This window comes from Nannospalax galili, unplaced genomic scaffold, assembly GCF_000622305.1.
Source record: "Nannospalax galili isolate Female #2095 unplaced genomic scaffold, S.galili_v1.0 scaffold104, whole genome shotgun sequence".
NCBI classification, from domain to species: Eukaryota; Metazoa; Chordata; class Mammalia; order Rodentia; family Spalacidae; genus Nannospalax; species Nannospalax galili.
Genome location: NW_008353596.1, coordinates 3,237,661 through 3,251,596, shown reverse-complemented (window position 1 = coordinate 3,251,596; position 13,936 = coordinate 3,237,661).

Below are 13,936 nucleotides of genomic sequence, written 5' to 3'. Positions count from 1 at the left end.
TGGTGTATTTATAAAGTGGATTATAGAGTAATTAAAAGGTAAAATACTGATGTGCTGCAATAGAGATGAACTTGGAAAACATGCCGACTGAAAGAAACCAAACTCAATAGGCATATATTCTAGGATGCTATTTATATGGATTCCAAAATAGGCAAATCCAAAAGTAGACAAGTGCTTTGCCAGTGACGAGGGACGGTGGAATGAGGAGTGACTGATAGGTACAGGCTTTGCCTTTGGGTGGTGAAAATGTTCTGGACCAGATAGTGATAGGAGCTATACAACTTTACACATCTACTGAAAGCTACCGAATTGTGTACTTTAACGAGGTATACCTAGTGATATGAAAATTACGAATCATTAAAAAGAAAATAAAGCTTCCAATCTGTTTCTGGTGATTTGCTGAAGTTTTTATAATATTTTTTTTTAATTTTGTGTATATGAGTGTATTGCCTGCATGTATATAAGTGCACTCATGTCATGCAATGCCCACAGAGGGCATTGAATTTCCCTGGACCTGGAGTTATGGGTGGTTGTTAGCTGCCATATGAGTGCTGGGAACGGAACCCTGGTCCTCTGCAAGAGCAGTCAGTGTTCTTAACCACTGAGCCATCTGTCCAGACAGTTTCTTGTGATTTAAATGTGAATTGAAATTCAAGGACCACCATCCTCTTAAGAACACTTCTACCATGAGAGAAGTCAGAACTGCACAGAGGATAAAAAGACAGGGTAAATAGAGACAACACACAGCTCATAGTAAATTACAGTGAATATCCTCTGAACAGTAAATGATGCCATTGCTCCCATGAAACCAGAGCCACACACTGGGGAGAAAAAAAGGTCCTGCAGGTCTTTAATCCCAGCACTCAGGAGGCAGAGGCAGGCAGATCTGAGATCTAGGCCAGTCTGGTCTACACAGTGAGTTCCAGGGCAGCTGGGGCTATAGGGAGACTGTCTTAAACGAAAAAAAGGCCAGGATCGGAAGTGCACATATGCAATCCATCTGCAGTCCAGCACTCAGGAGGCAGAAGCAGGAGGCTCATACAGGCTCAGACAGGTACACTGCAGCTGAAGACAGTCTGACCTGGTTCCTCAGCTTCCAGGCTGGGTGACTTCTTTGCTGTCTTTGGCCTCAGTTTCTTCTGTGCTAAAAACCCCCAGCCTCTGAGTAAGCGGGACTACAGGTGTGCCGAAGGACAAGGACTTGCTCAGAATTTTTCAATTGTTTTTTAATAACAAAAACCACTTTCGTAACGAAAATCCCTTCAAGTAAAGAATACTCCACCTGAATTAGTTTCATATGTACCTATAAACATAGAGGCTGTTAGTTACACAAAATGTAGTTTTCAACATTCTGTGTCTAACACTCCACAGTGGCCCTACGTCTGGGAATCTATTCCTTTCTTTTCAAGATGGCTGGAAGTCTTCATCCTTGGGCTTTCATGGTGATAATATACAGGGGTTTTGAAGGAGGAGGCGGCAGGTTGAGGTCACACTGCTGAAAATAAACCCCACACATACACTCACTCATGCTCTGTCAGTATACTCAATAAACTCATTGGTTCACTGAGTTTGACTTTGGTGAAACTTGCTCACTCGTCTGTGGTGGGTGGATTGTTTCTTCAGGTTTCTCTTCCCTTCAGCTTCAAGGCATGGGAAGGCTCTAGAATGCATGAAATACAATGAAACCTGTGGAGTGGCTCTTTAGAATTTGGTATGAGTTCTAATTTTATAAGTATGGAGACCCTAGGAGGACAATACTGCCATCCCCAGGTGCAAATTAGAAGCAGGATGTAATTCCTACATTTCCACTTTGGGACAGGATCTTCCTGTAGACCCAGGCTAGCCTAGAACTCGGAATCTATTCTTAGGAAATATTTTTCGATATGAACTAAGATATTGAATACAATGCTATTCATAGTAGTAAAAATATAGAATGTTAAATGCTTCAAAACAGGAAACACAACTACCATGATTCACTTTCTCAAAAGTGTTTGATGGGGAGGTGGCCAAATACCTGATGGGAGGCAGCTAAATGGAGCACTGGTTTGCTGTGGCCCTGGTGTGAGAGTGTGAGAGTGGCACATCATAGCAGGTAAGGCATGGTGGCAGGAGGGTGAAGCAGCTGGTCACACGAGTCTGCAGTTAGGAAACATGGTACGATGAAAGGCTTGTGCTCAATTTGCTTTCTCCTTTCTATTTGGTCCAAGACCCCAATGGATCCTTCCTGTTCAGTTCAGCCTTTTTGGAACTATCCTCAGAAATATTCCCACAGGGCTGGAGCGATGGCTCAGTGGTTAAGAGCACTGACTGCTTTTCCAGAGGACCCAGGTTCGATTCCCAGCACCTATATGGCGGCTAACTCCAGTTCCAGGGGATCTGACCCCCTCTTCTGGCCTCCATGGGCTTTATATGACATAAGTGTACCTACCTACATGCAGGCAAAAGACATAAAATACAAAAATCAAAAAAATCAAAAAAATTTAAGAAAGGAAATGTCCCCACAGGTATGTTTCTATGGTGATTCTAAATCTCATCAAATTGACAATACTAACCATCACAGAAAGAAAAATCCTTACATATAACTTTATATTCGGTAGAAGGCTCAGGCCTGCAATGCATTTTCAGCTATGGAAAAACATAGGGGCCAGCAAGATGGCACAGTGGCTTAAGGCACTTGTTGCCAAGCTTGGCAACCTGAGTTTAATACCCAGGACCCACATGGTAGAGAGAATCAACTCCTGAAAGTCATCCTCTAGCCTTCACATGAATGCCATGGCATGTGCATGCACACATACATACATACATACACACACGCATACAAATGTAATTTTAAAATTAAAGTTATAAACTGTTTTTTGAAAGTATGCATATTGTGCCAGAGGGTTCCCGGGGACAACTGTCATCACCAGTCTTACTCGTCTGTGAACCCTGTGTGCTACATTACCAAATGGCCAGGAAAGATGTGTCTACTGGTGCAGTAGTGACAAGGCTGCTATGGTGCTAACCAACCACTTTCTGATTGGAATTGAGGCCTGAAGAGGGAATTCACATCTGGTACAAATCAAAAACCCATGGCTAGGGAGGTCAGGGGCCCTAGAGGGACAGCTACAGCTGTTGCTTCACTAAATAGACATGCTGTGCCTACCAAATTGCCTTCTAAGTAATTATGCTTGCACCCATGGTTTAGTGCTGCTCTCAGCTATGCTCAGAGAAGCGTCTTTCTGCAGAAGGCCATGGTAACTGCAAAGACTCATAACTGATCAAGGTACTGAAGAGAACCAGCTATTGAATGTTCCTCTCTGAGTGGAACATCCACATCACCCCTCCAAGGCTCAGGGAACATCATGGAAGAGAGGATGGGAAGGAGCAAGAGCCAGAGGATGGGGGGAGTGCCAGGAATGCTGTCTTCAGGGCATGACATAGCCATGACACTCTTGAACTCAGCATCTGTGACTAACTGTACAAGAGTGGGCCCATCAACATCCTGTCAGGGAGGAGCAAGAGACTTCCTTTCCCTGGGGATCTATAGGCAATTAATGCTGAGGGAGGGAGAGACATTTTCTTCAGTGGTGTAGCCACTGGTAATGTGCCCACACTCCTGTAAATACCCTCTCAACCATGCTTCTGTAAGGAACACTAATGAAATCAGTGAGTCTCTCTCTCTCTCTCTCTCTCTCTCTCTCTCTCTCTCTCTCTCTCACACACACACACACACACAAAGACATTAAAATAGAAGGGGGACTAGTTGGAAAGAGGAAGGGGATCAGTGAGGGGACAAGAGGAGATAATGTGGGTGAATATGATAAAAACATATTGCATATAAGAAAATGTCATAATGAGGGGCTGGAGAGATGACTCAGCAGTTAAGAGCACTGGCTGGTCTTGCAGAGGACACAGGTTCAATTTTCAGCACCACATGGTGACTAAGAACCGTCCATAACTCCAGTTCCAGAGACCCAACACTCTCTTCTGACCTCTGTGGGTATTGCACGACATGGGTGCACTTACACATGTGCAGGCAATACGCTCATACACATAAGATAATACAAATAATAAAATTTCTTTTTTATAAAAAAGAAAATGTCAGGGCTGGAGAGATGGCTCGGCGATTAAGAACACTGGTTTTTCCTGCAGAAGACCTGGATTTGAATCCCAGCACCCACATGGCAGCTAACAACTGTCCATAACTCCAGTCCCAGGGGATCCGACAGCCTCTTCTGACCTCCGAGGGCATTGCACGACATGGATTGCATTTACCTACATGCAGGCAACACACCCATACACATAAAATAAAAATAATATTTTTTTAAATGTCATAATGAAGCCCATTATGATGAATGTGCCATTACAACCAAATGCTGCTGGTGCTTTTCTAGTGTGGGAAATGATTTCTTCAGTTGCATTCCTGTTTCCCAAAATGACAACAGTGAGCTGTGACTCTTTTGACTATAGAGGTGGGAGCGGGTGACAGAGGGGTGAACATTCCCTCCAGAAGTGCTTCCCTGCTCCCTCAAGCATTCCCTCTGAACTAGGGGGCTAAGAAGGGACCCAGCTGCACTGCCCCCGCCACGCCCAGGCCTTGCCGTCTGCTGCCTGCTGCTCAGCAGCTCCATAGACAGGCAGCAGGCTCACAAGGCTCCAGAAACATGAAAAAGCACTGGGAACAGGAGGCCACACAGCTACAGTGGCCACTGCTCATATAGCCTCTCTGCTCAGCCCCAGGATAGAAAAGGCTTGGAAGCCATCTTCCTGGTCTAAAATAACCATACCAGAGGCACAATCTCTGTATTAGTGGATTGGGGGTGTTGTGATTTGAATAAAGCTCCTCCTCTCCAAAAGCCTGTTGGAGTTGCACCCCCCACAGTGAGTTATCAAGGGAGCAGAAACTTAATCACACTATTGTGTTTAGAGGTGGCCTTTGAGAGGGATTAGGTTTGGATAAGGTCATGGGAGGAGGGGAACCCGATTGACTAAGGGAAGAGAGAAACCAGAGAGAGAGATGTGTGCACACAGGGGCACTCCCTGTCCCCTGCCTTGTAGTGCCATGTGATGCCATCTGCTGCCTCAGGACTCTGCCCTGCCAGGAGGAAGGCCATCACTGCCGGAAGCTCCTCAAGCTTTGATCTCCACAGAGCAAGTCAAAGCCAACTCTTTTCTTTAAAAACTTCCCAGTCTGTGCTGTTGTGATATTAGCATCAGAAAACAGACCAACAGCCAGAAAACAGGCCTGGGGGGGGGCGGGCAGAAGGGGTACTAATTATGTCTCTCCTCATTTCCAAACATTTAATGTCGCTCTCCCATCTGCAAATTAAGAAGTTTCTCTAGGCCACAGGTTGTATCTTAGTAATAGAGAAACTTTGCCTGGTATGCAGAAGGCCAGGCTTCAATCCTCAGTACCGCTACAACAGCAAAAAGGAACCTCTTTTTCTCTTCTCATGCCCCACTAACCCATGCCACCAATAAACTCCCATCCACCATTCCCCACCCCACCCCATGCCAGCCAACATGAATTCCCTACATTTTTCTAAATTCCTTGTTTTCCAGTACTGGGGATTAAATCCCCAGCTCTAGCCCTACGCATACTTGATAAGAGCTCTATCACCAAACTACATCCTCAGCCTGACTTCCTTTTATTCAGGCCAGAATTTTCCAAACTATAGTAGTTTCTGGATTTTTTTTTAATTATTAATAATTTACTTTGAAGTCCAGTAAACTAAAGCCTCAAACCCATGATTTCATAGACACTCTTAACTGGGACAAGGCTCAATTAAGTTTAAGGATTAAAAAAAAAATATTTTTTTTTTTTTAAAAAAAAAAAAAAAAACATGTTTCAGGGCTAGAGAGATGGTAGCTAACATCCATCCGCAACTCTAGTTCCAGGGGAATTCAATACCTTCTTCTGACCTCTGCTTGATGTAGATACATTTACATAGATACAGGCAATACATTCAAACATGTAAAATAAAAAATAATAACATTTTAAAATCATGTTCAATAAATATTTTTACTTAATGTTTAGTCTTATTATTTGTATACATCTTTAAACATAATAGGTTGAGCATTCCTAATACAAAAATATAAACTTTTAAAATGTCCCCAAATCTAAACTTAAAATTTTTATTTCTTCATTTTTATTTTATGTATATGAGTATTTTTCATGCACTCTGTAAGTGTACCTGGACATGCAATGCCTTTGGAGGCCAGAAGAAGGCATCAGATCCCCTGGAACTGGAGTTATGAATAGTTGTTAGCCACCATGTGGGTGCTGGGAACTGAACCTGAGTCCTTTGTAAGAACAGCCAGTGCTCTTAACTGTTGAGCAATCTCTCCAACCCCTTAAGCTTAAAATTTTTAAATGTAAGAGTTTCAGAGTTCAGAGCTCAGTTTGGTGGCACATGCCTTTAATCCCATCACTCAGGAGGTAGAGGCAAGTGGATCTCTGTGAGATCAAGGCCAACCTGGTCAACATAGGGAGTTCTGGGCCAGCTGGGGCTACAGGGAGACGCTGTCTCAAAAAAAAAAAAAAAAATCAAACAATAAATAAAAGACTTGCAAATTTCAGAGCATTTTCCAGCTCAGATTTTCAGAATAGAGGTACTAAACCAGTAAAGCCTATGCAAATATTCCAAGATCTACCGCCTTCTGAAAAATATTAGAAATACTTCTGGTCCCAATCACTTAGCAGAGTTGTTGAATCTGTGTTTATCTTGCCTGGAGGCTACTGTTTAATTTTTAACAATTTTGTGTGTGTGCATGTGTAATGTGTATGTTATGTGAGAGTGCAGGTGTACACATGACACGATGCATATGTGGAGGGCAGAGGACAACTTTCAGAAGTCAGTTCTCTCCCTCCACTTTCGGAGATCAAACTCAAGTCTTCAGGCTCCCTGGCCCCTGGCTTTGTTTTGTTTTTCAATTTTTAAATTTATGCTGGATGATGAATTTATTGCCACACTTGCAACTCCTACCCTGAGAGGCAGGCGGAGCTCAGGGAGCACAGAAGCCTGCAGGCCCCTGTGGAGAAGCCAAGTCTGAACCCTTAGGGGGCTGGGTGGGGCTTATTGCTGAGGCAAAATCCCAAGGCTCTGTCAAAATCCAAAAGCCAGCTCCTGATCTGGTGGCTTCAGAATGTCCAGAGCAGCTCAGCCAAGACCTGCCTACTTTTGCCCAGAAAGAGGACGAGGCAAACAGCCTTCCCACAAACTGGGAAGAAGCTCTGCTTGCTGAACCAGGGCAGGCAGCAGACTCACGGACTAGCATCCTGCTCTCTAGGCCACTCCCCTGATGATGTCACACAGCAAGGCGTCCCTTCCCGAAAACTTACCCATGTCTTGAAAGATGAGCTGACAGACAGGGTGGTAAGGAAAAGTGGAGGCAAATATAAACCAACTAGTATCAGCAGGGTCTTTGAATCCCCTACCCTTAAGTCCAGGGCTCCCAGGCACTTGGCCTTTCCCAGGCTCCCAAAATTTGGACCCTTTCGCCTACCTCACATGCAACCTGGGAGATAGGTAAGGAGTGTGCAAGGGTGGAGTGGGGGGCAGGCAAAAAGGCTCCTAGACTTGAAGACTTCAGGGGATTAGGGAGGTGACAGACGTCTTCTACAGGGACCGCTGCCAGCCCTCCAGCTCCACCTCCCCCAAGTGCCGATGCAGCCTTCTCTGTCACTACCAAGCTGTGTCTCTTCTGCCTATGGCTCAGGTCAGCACTCTGGACATTTGGGAAGGGAGTTGTGGGGTTGGCAGGTCTGTTCCGACCAACTGCCACCTTCTGACTGTTAGCAGAGCAGCAGGTGCATGCAGGAGGAAGGGCAGTTTGCCCAAGCTGGCATCTGGCAGCATCACACTGTTGCTTCCATGATATAAATACAGGGAGCGAAAATAGCTAATCCCAGTTAACAGCGGTGTAATCACCCAGCGCCCGGCCTCGAATCCCAGAGAATTTGGAGAGAGCAGCTGCGGGAGCTGCCCCCACCAGCGGGCCACTGCCCCTGGGTGGCCTGGGCTGAGAATCTAAGCCAGAATAAAGCTGGGGGAGCAAAGAGCAACTGGAAGAAAGAGACCTGATGAAAAACACCTCTAATCACAGCTCTGCAAGAGAAAGATGATTTTTCTAGAAGCACCATGAAAAATCTGAGCTTCCAACAAGGAGAACCTGGCCTTCCCACACTCATCGGTGATGAGTGATGACATATACAGTCGTTCAAGTTTGGGGGCTGGTTTACTTTTTACAAAGTGTGTGTGTGTGTGTGTGTGTGTGTGTAGGTCAGGGGATACTGTCTGCCTTACTCTCTCAAGACAGGATCTCTCATTGAACCTGGGCCTCACTGTTTTTTGGCTAACCTCGCTGGTCAGCAAGCCACACAATCCTCACCCCCAGGCCACTGGGGTTGCAGACACATGTGGTCACTCTGCTTTTTATGCAGGTGTGGAGATCCAATCCCACATCCTCAGGCTTGAACAGCAAGCACTCTTGCCCACTGAGCCATCTCCCCAAGCCCCGATTTGCTTTTGTTTTTAGCTTCTGGATATCACTGTCACTGTTAGTGCGTTACTGGCCTCCAATTTGGGATGGTCCAGTCTCTCTGATACTGTCCCACATTCTGGCACTGAGCACAGGGGTGGTCCATCAGCAGCTGCCAATACCAAACTTCTGAACTCAGTTTTGACACACTGGCCATTCAGAGTGCTAACTGATGAAGTTCCAAAGAAGGTTTGCAGCCCTCTGGAAGAAGCCAATGGGCTTGGCTGCCCTCAGCCATCTTGTTTAAACAAAACATTTAATGAGGGATCATGGGTTGGTGCAAACGGCTCAGGCACTTCTGCCCCGCTTAGTACTCTACTCAAATGTGGCTGCTGGGTGATGGACAAGCCATCCCCAGCCACAGCACTTGTCTTTCCTCACACGCCCTGAGCTTCATCCTGCCTACCCAGCTGTGCTCCTGAAAGCACTTTGGGCACCCAGATCGCTCCTGAGGCATATCCTCTCAGACACAGAGAGCAGATACCATGGCTAGCAGTGAAGCAGCTTGGGCAGAGGATGGTGAGAGGATGCTGTGGGGTGTGCTCACAGAGGTGTGCAGAAGCAAAGTGCCAGCTGGCCCTTGGAGTTATTTCTCCTGTGAAATATTTAATTCCTTATGGAATCACCATTAGCATCCTGTGGAAGGGGCGGGGGAACAGCCCAGAACAGACCATAAGGAATGTGAGCAGGAAACAGTTGTCACCTACATGAAATATAGGAGTGGCATAGAACAAGACTCCTGATCTGTTCTTGACAGCCTGCTTTCTGATTCTGTGGATTGAAGAACCTTCTTATTACGGGTAATGTTGAGTTTGGAGTGTGGAATGGTATATTATACCATTTAGTCAAACAAGAATTTCCTAGACTCAACCCCAGATGAAAGCCTCTTAATGGGACAGTAAGCACTTCAGTAAGAAGCAAAACACAAGCTACACAAAGCCCTGGGCCCCAAGCTCCAATCTACAAATGGAATGGGCAGTCAGCTGGCCTACCTCAGAGTCCTGTAGGCCCATTAGAGATAGAGATTCTGTCCAAAAAGGGTCCCAGGAAGTTGTGATGCCACCCTGAACCACCACAGGAAGTTCAATCTCCAAGGTAAATGTATAAAGAGTATTTAATGACATGGAGGAAATGTTTACGATGTTATATCTAAATTATTGAATTTTATTTTAAAAATCAGGACAGAGGTTGCTTATGTGACCTCAACTATATAAAGCAGACTTTGAGATAATAGAGACACATTTTTTTGCCTGCATGTGTATAAGTGCATCATGTGTGTGCAATGCCCATGGAACCCAGGAGAAGGTGTCAGATCCCCTAGAACTGGAGTTACTGATGGTTGTTAGCTTCCATGTGGATACTGGGATTTGAACCCTGGTCCTCTGCAAGAATAGCCACTGCTCTTAACTGCTGAACCATCTCTCCAGTCCCAATAGTAACACATCTTAATATCGCCTGTGCATTTGGCTAGTTGAGAAGATTATAGTAACTTGGGCCTAGAGAGGTGGCTCAGCTGTTAAGAGCATTGGCTGTTCTTACAGAGGACCAGGGTTTGAATCCCAGCACTCACATGGTGCCTAACAACCGTCTCTAACTCTAGTTCCAGGGGATCCGACACACTCTTCTGATCTCCTCAGGCATTGCAAGACACAGATGCACATACATATATGCAGTCAATACATTCATACACATAAAATAACAAAAATAAATAAAATGTTTTTAAAATATTATAATAGCTTGGCATGAACTCATCATTACATGAGTTTCTCCCTATATGAGCCTAAGAGTCAATTCTGTCTCGAGCATGTCTACTGTCGTGTAGTTCAGGGTTGAAAGAAGATTTCAAGTAAAGGGTTAGGGAGATAGCTCAGTGGGTACAAGCACTATCCTTTCAAGCCTGACAACCCAAGTTCAATCCCCAGATGTGATGATGCATCTGTAATCCTGACAGTCCTACCAGATGGGAGGCAGAGACAGGAGCATTGCCAGAAGCTCATGGGCCAGTAATCCTGGAGAACGCAGCACCATGCAACAGCAGATACAAAGGGAGACCCTGTCACAACCAGGTGGAAGAGCCCACATCCAAAAGTTGTCCTTTAACTCCCCCACGAGCCATGACATGCATGTGACCACATACATACACACACCAAATAAATAAATAAATAAATAAACAAATAATAAAATCTTTTAAAATACTTCAATTAAAAAGAAGAAAAAGTGAGTCAATTTCAATTAACACATTAAAAAAGAATAATATTTTAGAACCTGATGATAGAGAACAACACAGGGTCAAGAAACACTAAATCTGGGGCTAGAGAGATGACTCAGTAGTTAAGAGCACTGACTGCTCTTGCAGAGGACCCTGGTTCGATTCCCAGTGCTCACATGGCGGCTACGAACCATCCTTAACTCCATTTCCAGGGGAATCCGAAGCCTTCTTCTGACCTCTGTGGCATTGCACGACACGGGTGCACTCACACACGTGCAGGCAATATACTCATACACATAAAAATAAATTTAAAAAAATAAACACTAAATTTGGATATTTGTTTTTAAAATATGAAGTTGGAGAGATGACTCAGCAGTTAAAAGAACTGGCTGCTCCTTAAGAGGACCCAGGTTCAGTTCCCAGCACCCACATGGAAGCTCACAACCATCTTTAACTCTATCCTTAACTCCCTCTTCTGATCTCTGCAGGCATTGCATGCACACGGTGCTCTTACATACATGCAAGCAAAACACTCATACATTTAAAATAAATAAATCATAAAATTAAAAAACAAAAACAACTTGTAAGTTAGGTATGGTGATACAAGCCTATAATCCCAGCACTCAGGAGGCTGAAGTAGGAGGATCACAAATGTCAGGCCAACCTGGACTACATAGTGAGGCCTTCTCTTAAAAACAAAGTCAACAGCAGGCCATAGTGACATACACTTTTAATCTCAGCACTGAAGAGGCAGAAGCGGGTGGATTTCTGTGAGTCTGAGGATAATCTGATCTACATAGTAAGACCCTGTCTCAAAAAAGAGAAAATCAACAATAATGTGTATGTGTATGTGTGTGTGTGTGTGTGTGTGTGTGTGTGTGTGTGTGTGTTTATACAAATGTCTGACTTGGGAGAAGAACTGAAGTTCTGATCTTAAGATTGCTGTTCCAAAGGGAATTAGGCAGGAAATTTCAGAGGGGCAGTGAAGGCCAGCAGCCCAGATAGAAGGCAAGGCATGGAACTCCTGTCTTCCCAGGTGAATCCTTTCTGGACCCACCTCTGGGCCTGTCTCCCTCTACCTCAGCTTAGAGACTGCTTAACCATGACAGGCAAAAGCCCCAGCAGTCTGAGAGAAAAGGCTCAGTTACTTCTCACCAAAATTTTTCCCAAACTATTTAACAGAAAATGAGAAAATTCATAGTCATACTAATAGGATAAAAAGAGAAGGGAAATACCATGCATCAGATGCACGCTAGGTGCCAGAGTTATTCTAGAAATACTGTATTCTATTTAACACAGCTCTCACAACTAAGATGGATTTCATACCATGACACAGATGACAAAAACAGTCAGAGGTGAAGTAAGTCACTCAAGATCACCTAGTGAAAAGTGGCCAAGCAAAGCCTGGGATCCTTGCCCCCAGCTCAACTGCCCCTGCCTTAGAAGGACTGAGATTCCCACAGAGGTGATGGGAAGGGCGGAGGAGCGGGAGGTGGGTGCCCAGGCGGTTGGCATTTGCAGATGTTTTAGCACTGCAGAAACACACAAGTTCTGAAAGAAAACAAACCAGAGAAGGACAAGAAGTAAAGAAATAGGAACACAAAGATTGAGGGTGGCACTGTGGAATGATTACTGGGCTCTGTGCCCTTGGGCCACTGCCTGGGGCTCCAGAAATGGGTCCTCCAGCCAGCAGGTCACTTTGGGCTCCAGTGCAGACAAAGTGAGCAGAACCGAGGCTCCCATGTCAGCCAGACAGGCAGCTTTGCTGTAATCTAATCGCCACTGGAAGCCGGGACAGCAATCTTTTTCCCTCACCCTGTCACAAAGCCATCACACTGCAGCGCTGGCTCCCCTCACTCGCGCAGCCAAGGCAGGACACTGGGACCTGTCTCGGCCACACATCCACAGATCAGCGGGGTCAGCCCTGGTTCTGCGCGGTTCACAGAGGCCAAAATAAGCAGGATACCAGAAGGGGCCCTGTGGGCGCCAGGCCCAGCTGTAGAGGAAGGGCAAGGCTTGGAGGTTTGCTCTGAGACAAATCCAGGCTCCCTGCTGCTCACTACAGGTCTGTGAAGAAAGTTATAGATAGAAAAGCTAAAGTAAAAGAACCTGCTTCCTTAAATGCCCAGATGTGGACAAAGAAATGAGAACAGGTCATGAAAACCCACCGACCACTCATATTCAAGAGCTGACCACTGGGCTTGGGATGCACTTGTGCCTAGAGTAAAGGAGGCCCTGGGTTTCACACTCCATTTCCATACATACATACATACATACATACATACATACATAACAAATAAATAAAAATTATGTCCAAGGATGTACTTCAAAGGCCTAGATCTAATCCCCAGCACTGCAGGAGAAGAATTCTGACTACCATAATGAACAGCAGACCACTTTCCCACCCCACCCCCACCACCCTAGGCCAGAGGCAGCATCAACTTCTTCCCAAAGAGTTCAGATGCCTCTGGAAGTCCCAGATGAGAATTAAGACATAGACTTCAGCACACTGTGCTTGTGTTGGGTTCCATTTTTCCATATCACTTAACCCGTTTGTCCCTACAATAATTTACATGACAAAGAGGCCAGTGTCTGTGGACCCAAGGTCCTACACGTACTGAGCAATGGAGCTGAAAGCTACAATTCACAAGCTAGGTATCACAGAGCAACCTCCATCCACTGGAGCAAAAGCCATAGGATGAGCAAATTTTGGGGAGCTTGAGAAATTCCTTGAAATATGGAAAGAAAGAGATATTTCAAACACTTGTTTTACTTTGCCTGGCATACTAAAATTGGGAGATTAGGGGCTGGAGAGATGGCTCAGCAGTTAAGAGTACTGTCTGCTCTTCCAGAGGACCAATGCTTGGTTCCCAACACCTACGTGGTGGCTCACAATCATCAGTAATGCCAGTTCCAGGGGGATCTGGTGCCCTCTTCTGGCCTCTGCAGGAATTGCATGCATGTGGTACACTTACATATATGCAGGCAAAACACTAAATACACAAAATAAAAAATTAGGAGATTAGTGAGTAAGGCTCAATCTCCCACACCAAAAGTAAAATAAAGTCAGGGATCATCAGTAGATCCACAGACAGTAATAAAACCATCCTGACTCTTTTCGATAGCTGTGAAATAATAACTGATTATGACGACAATGGTGATCAAAATTCCTAACTGTTGACCCCTCCCCACCCTCCACCCCTC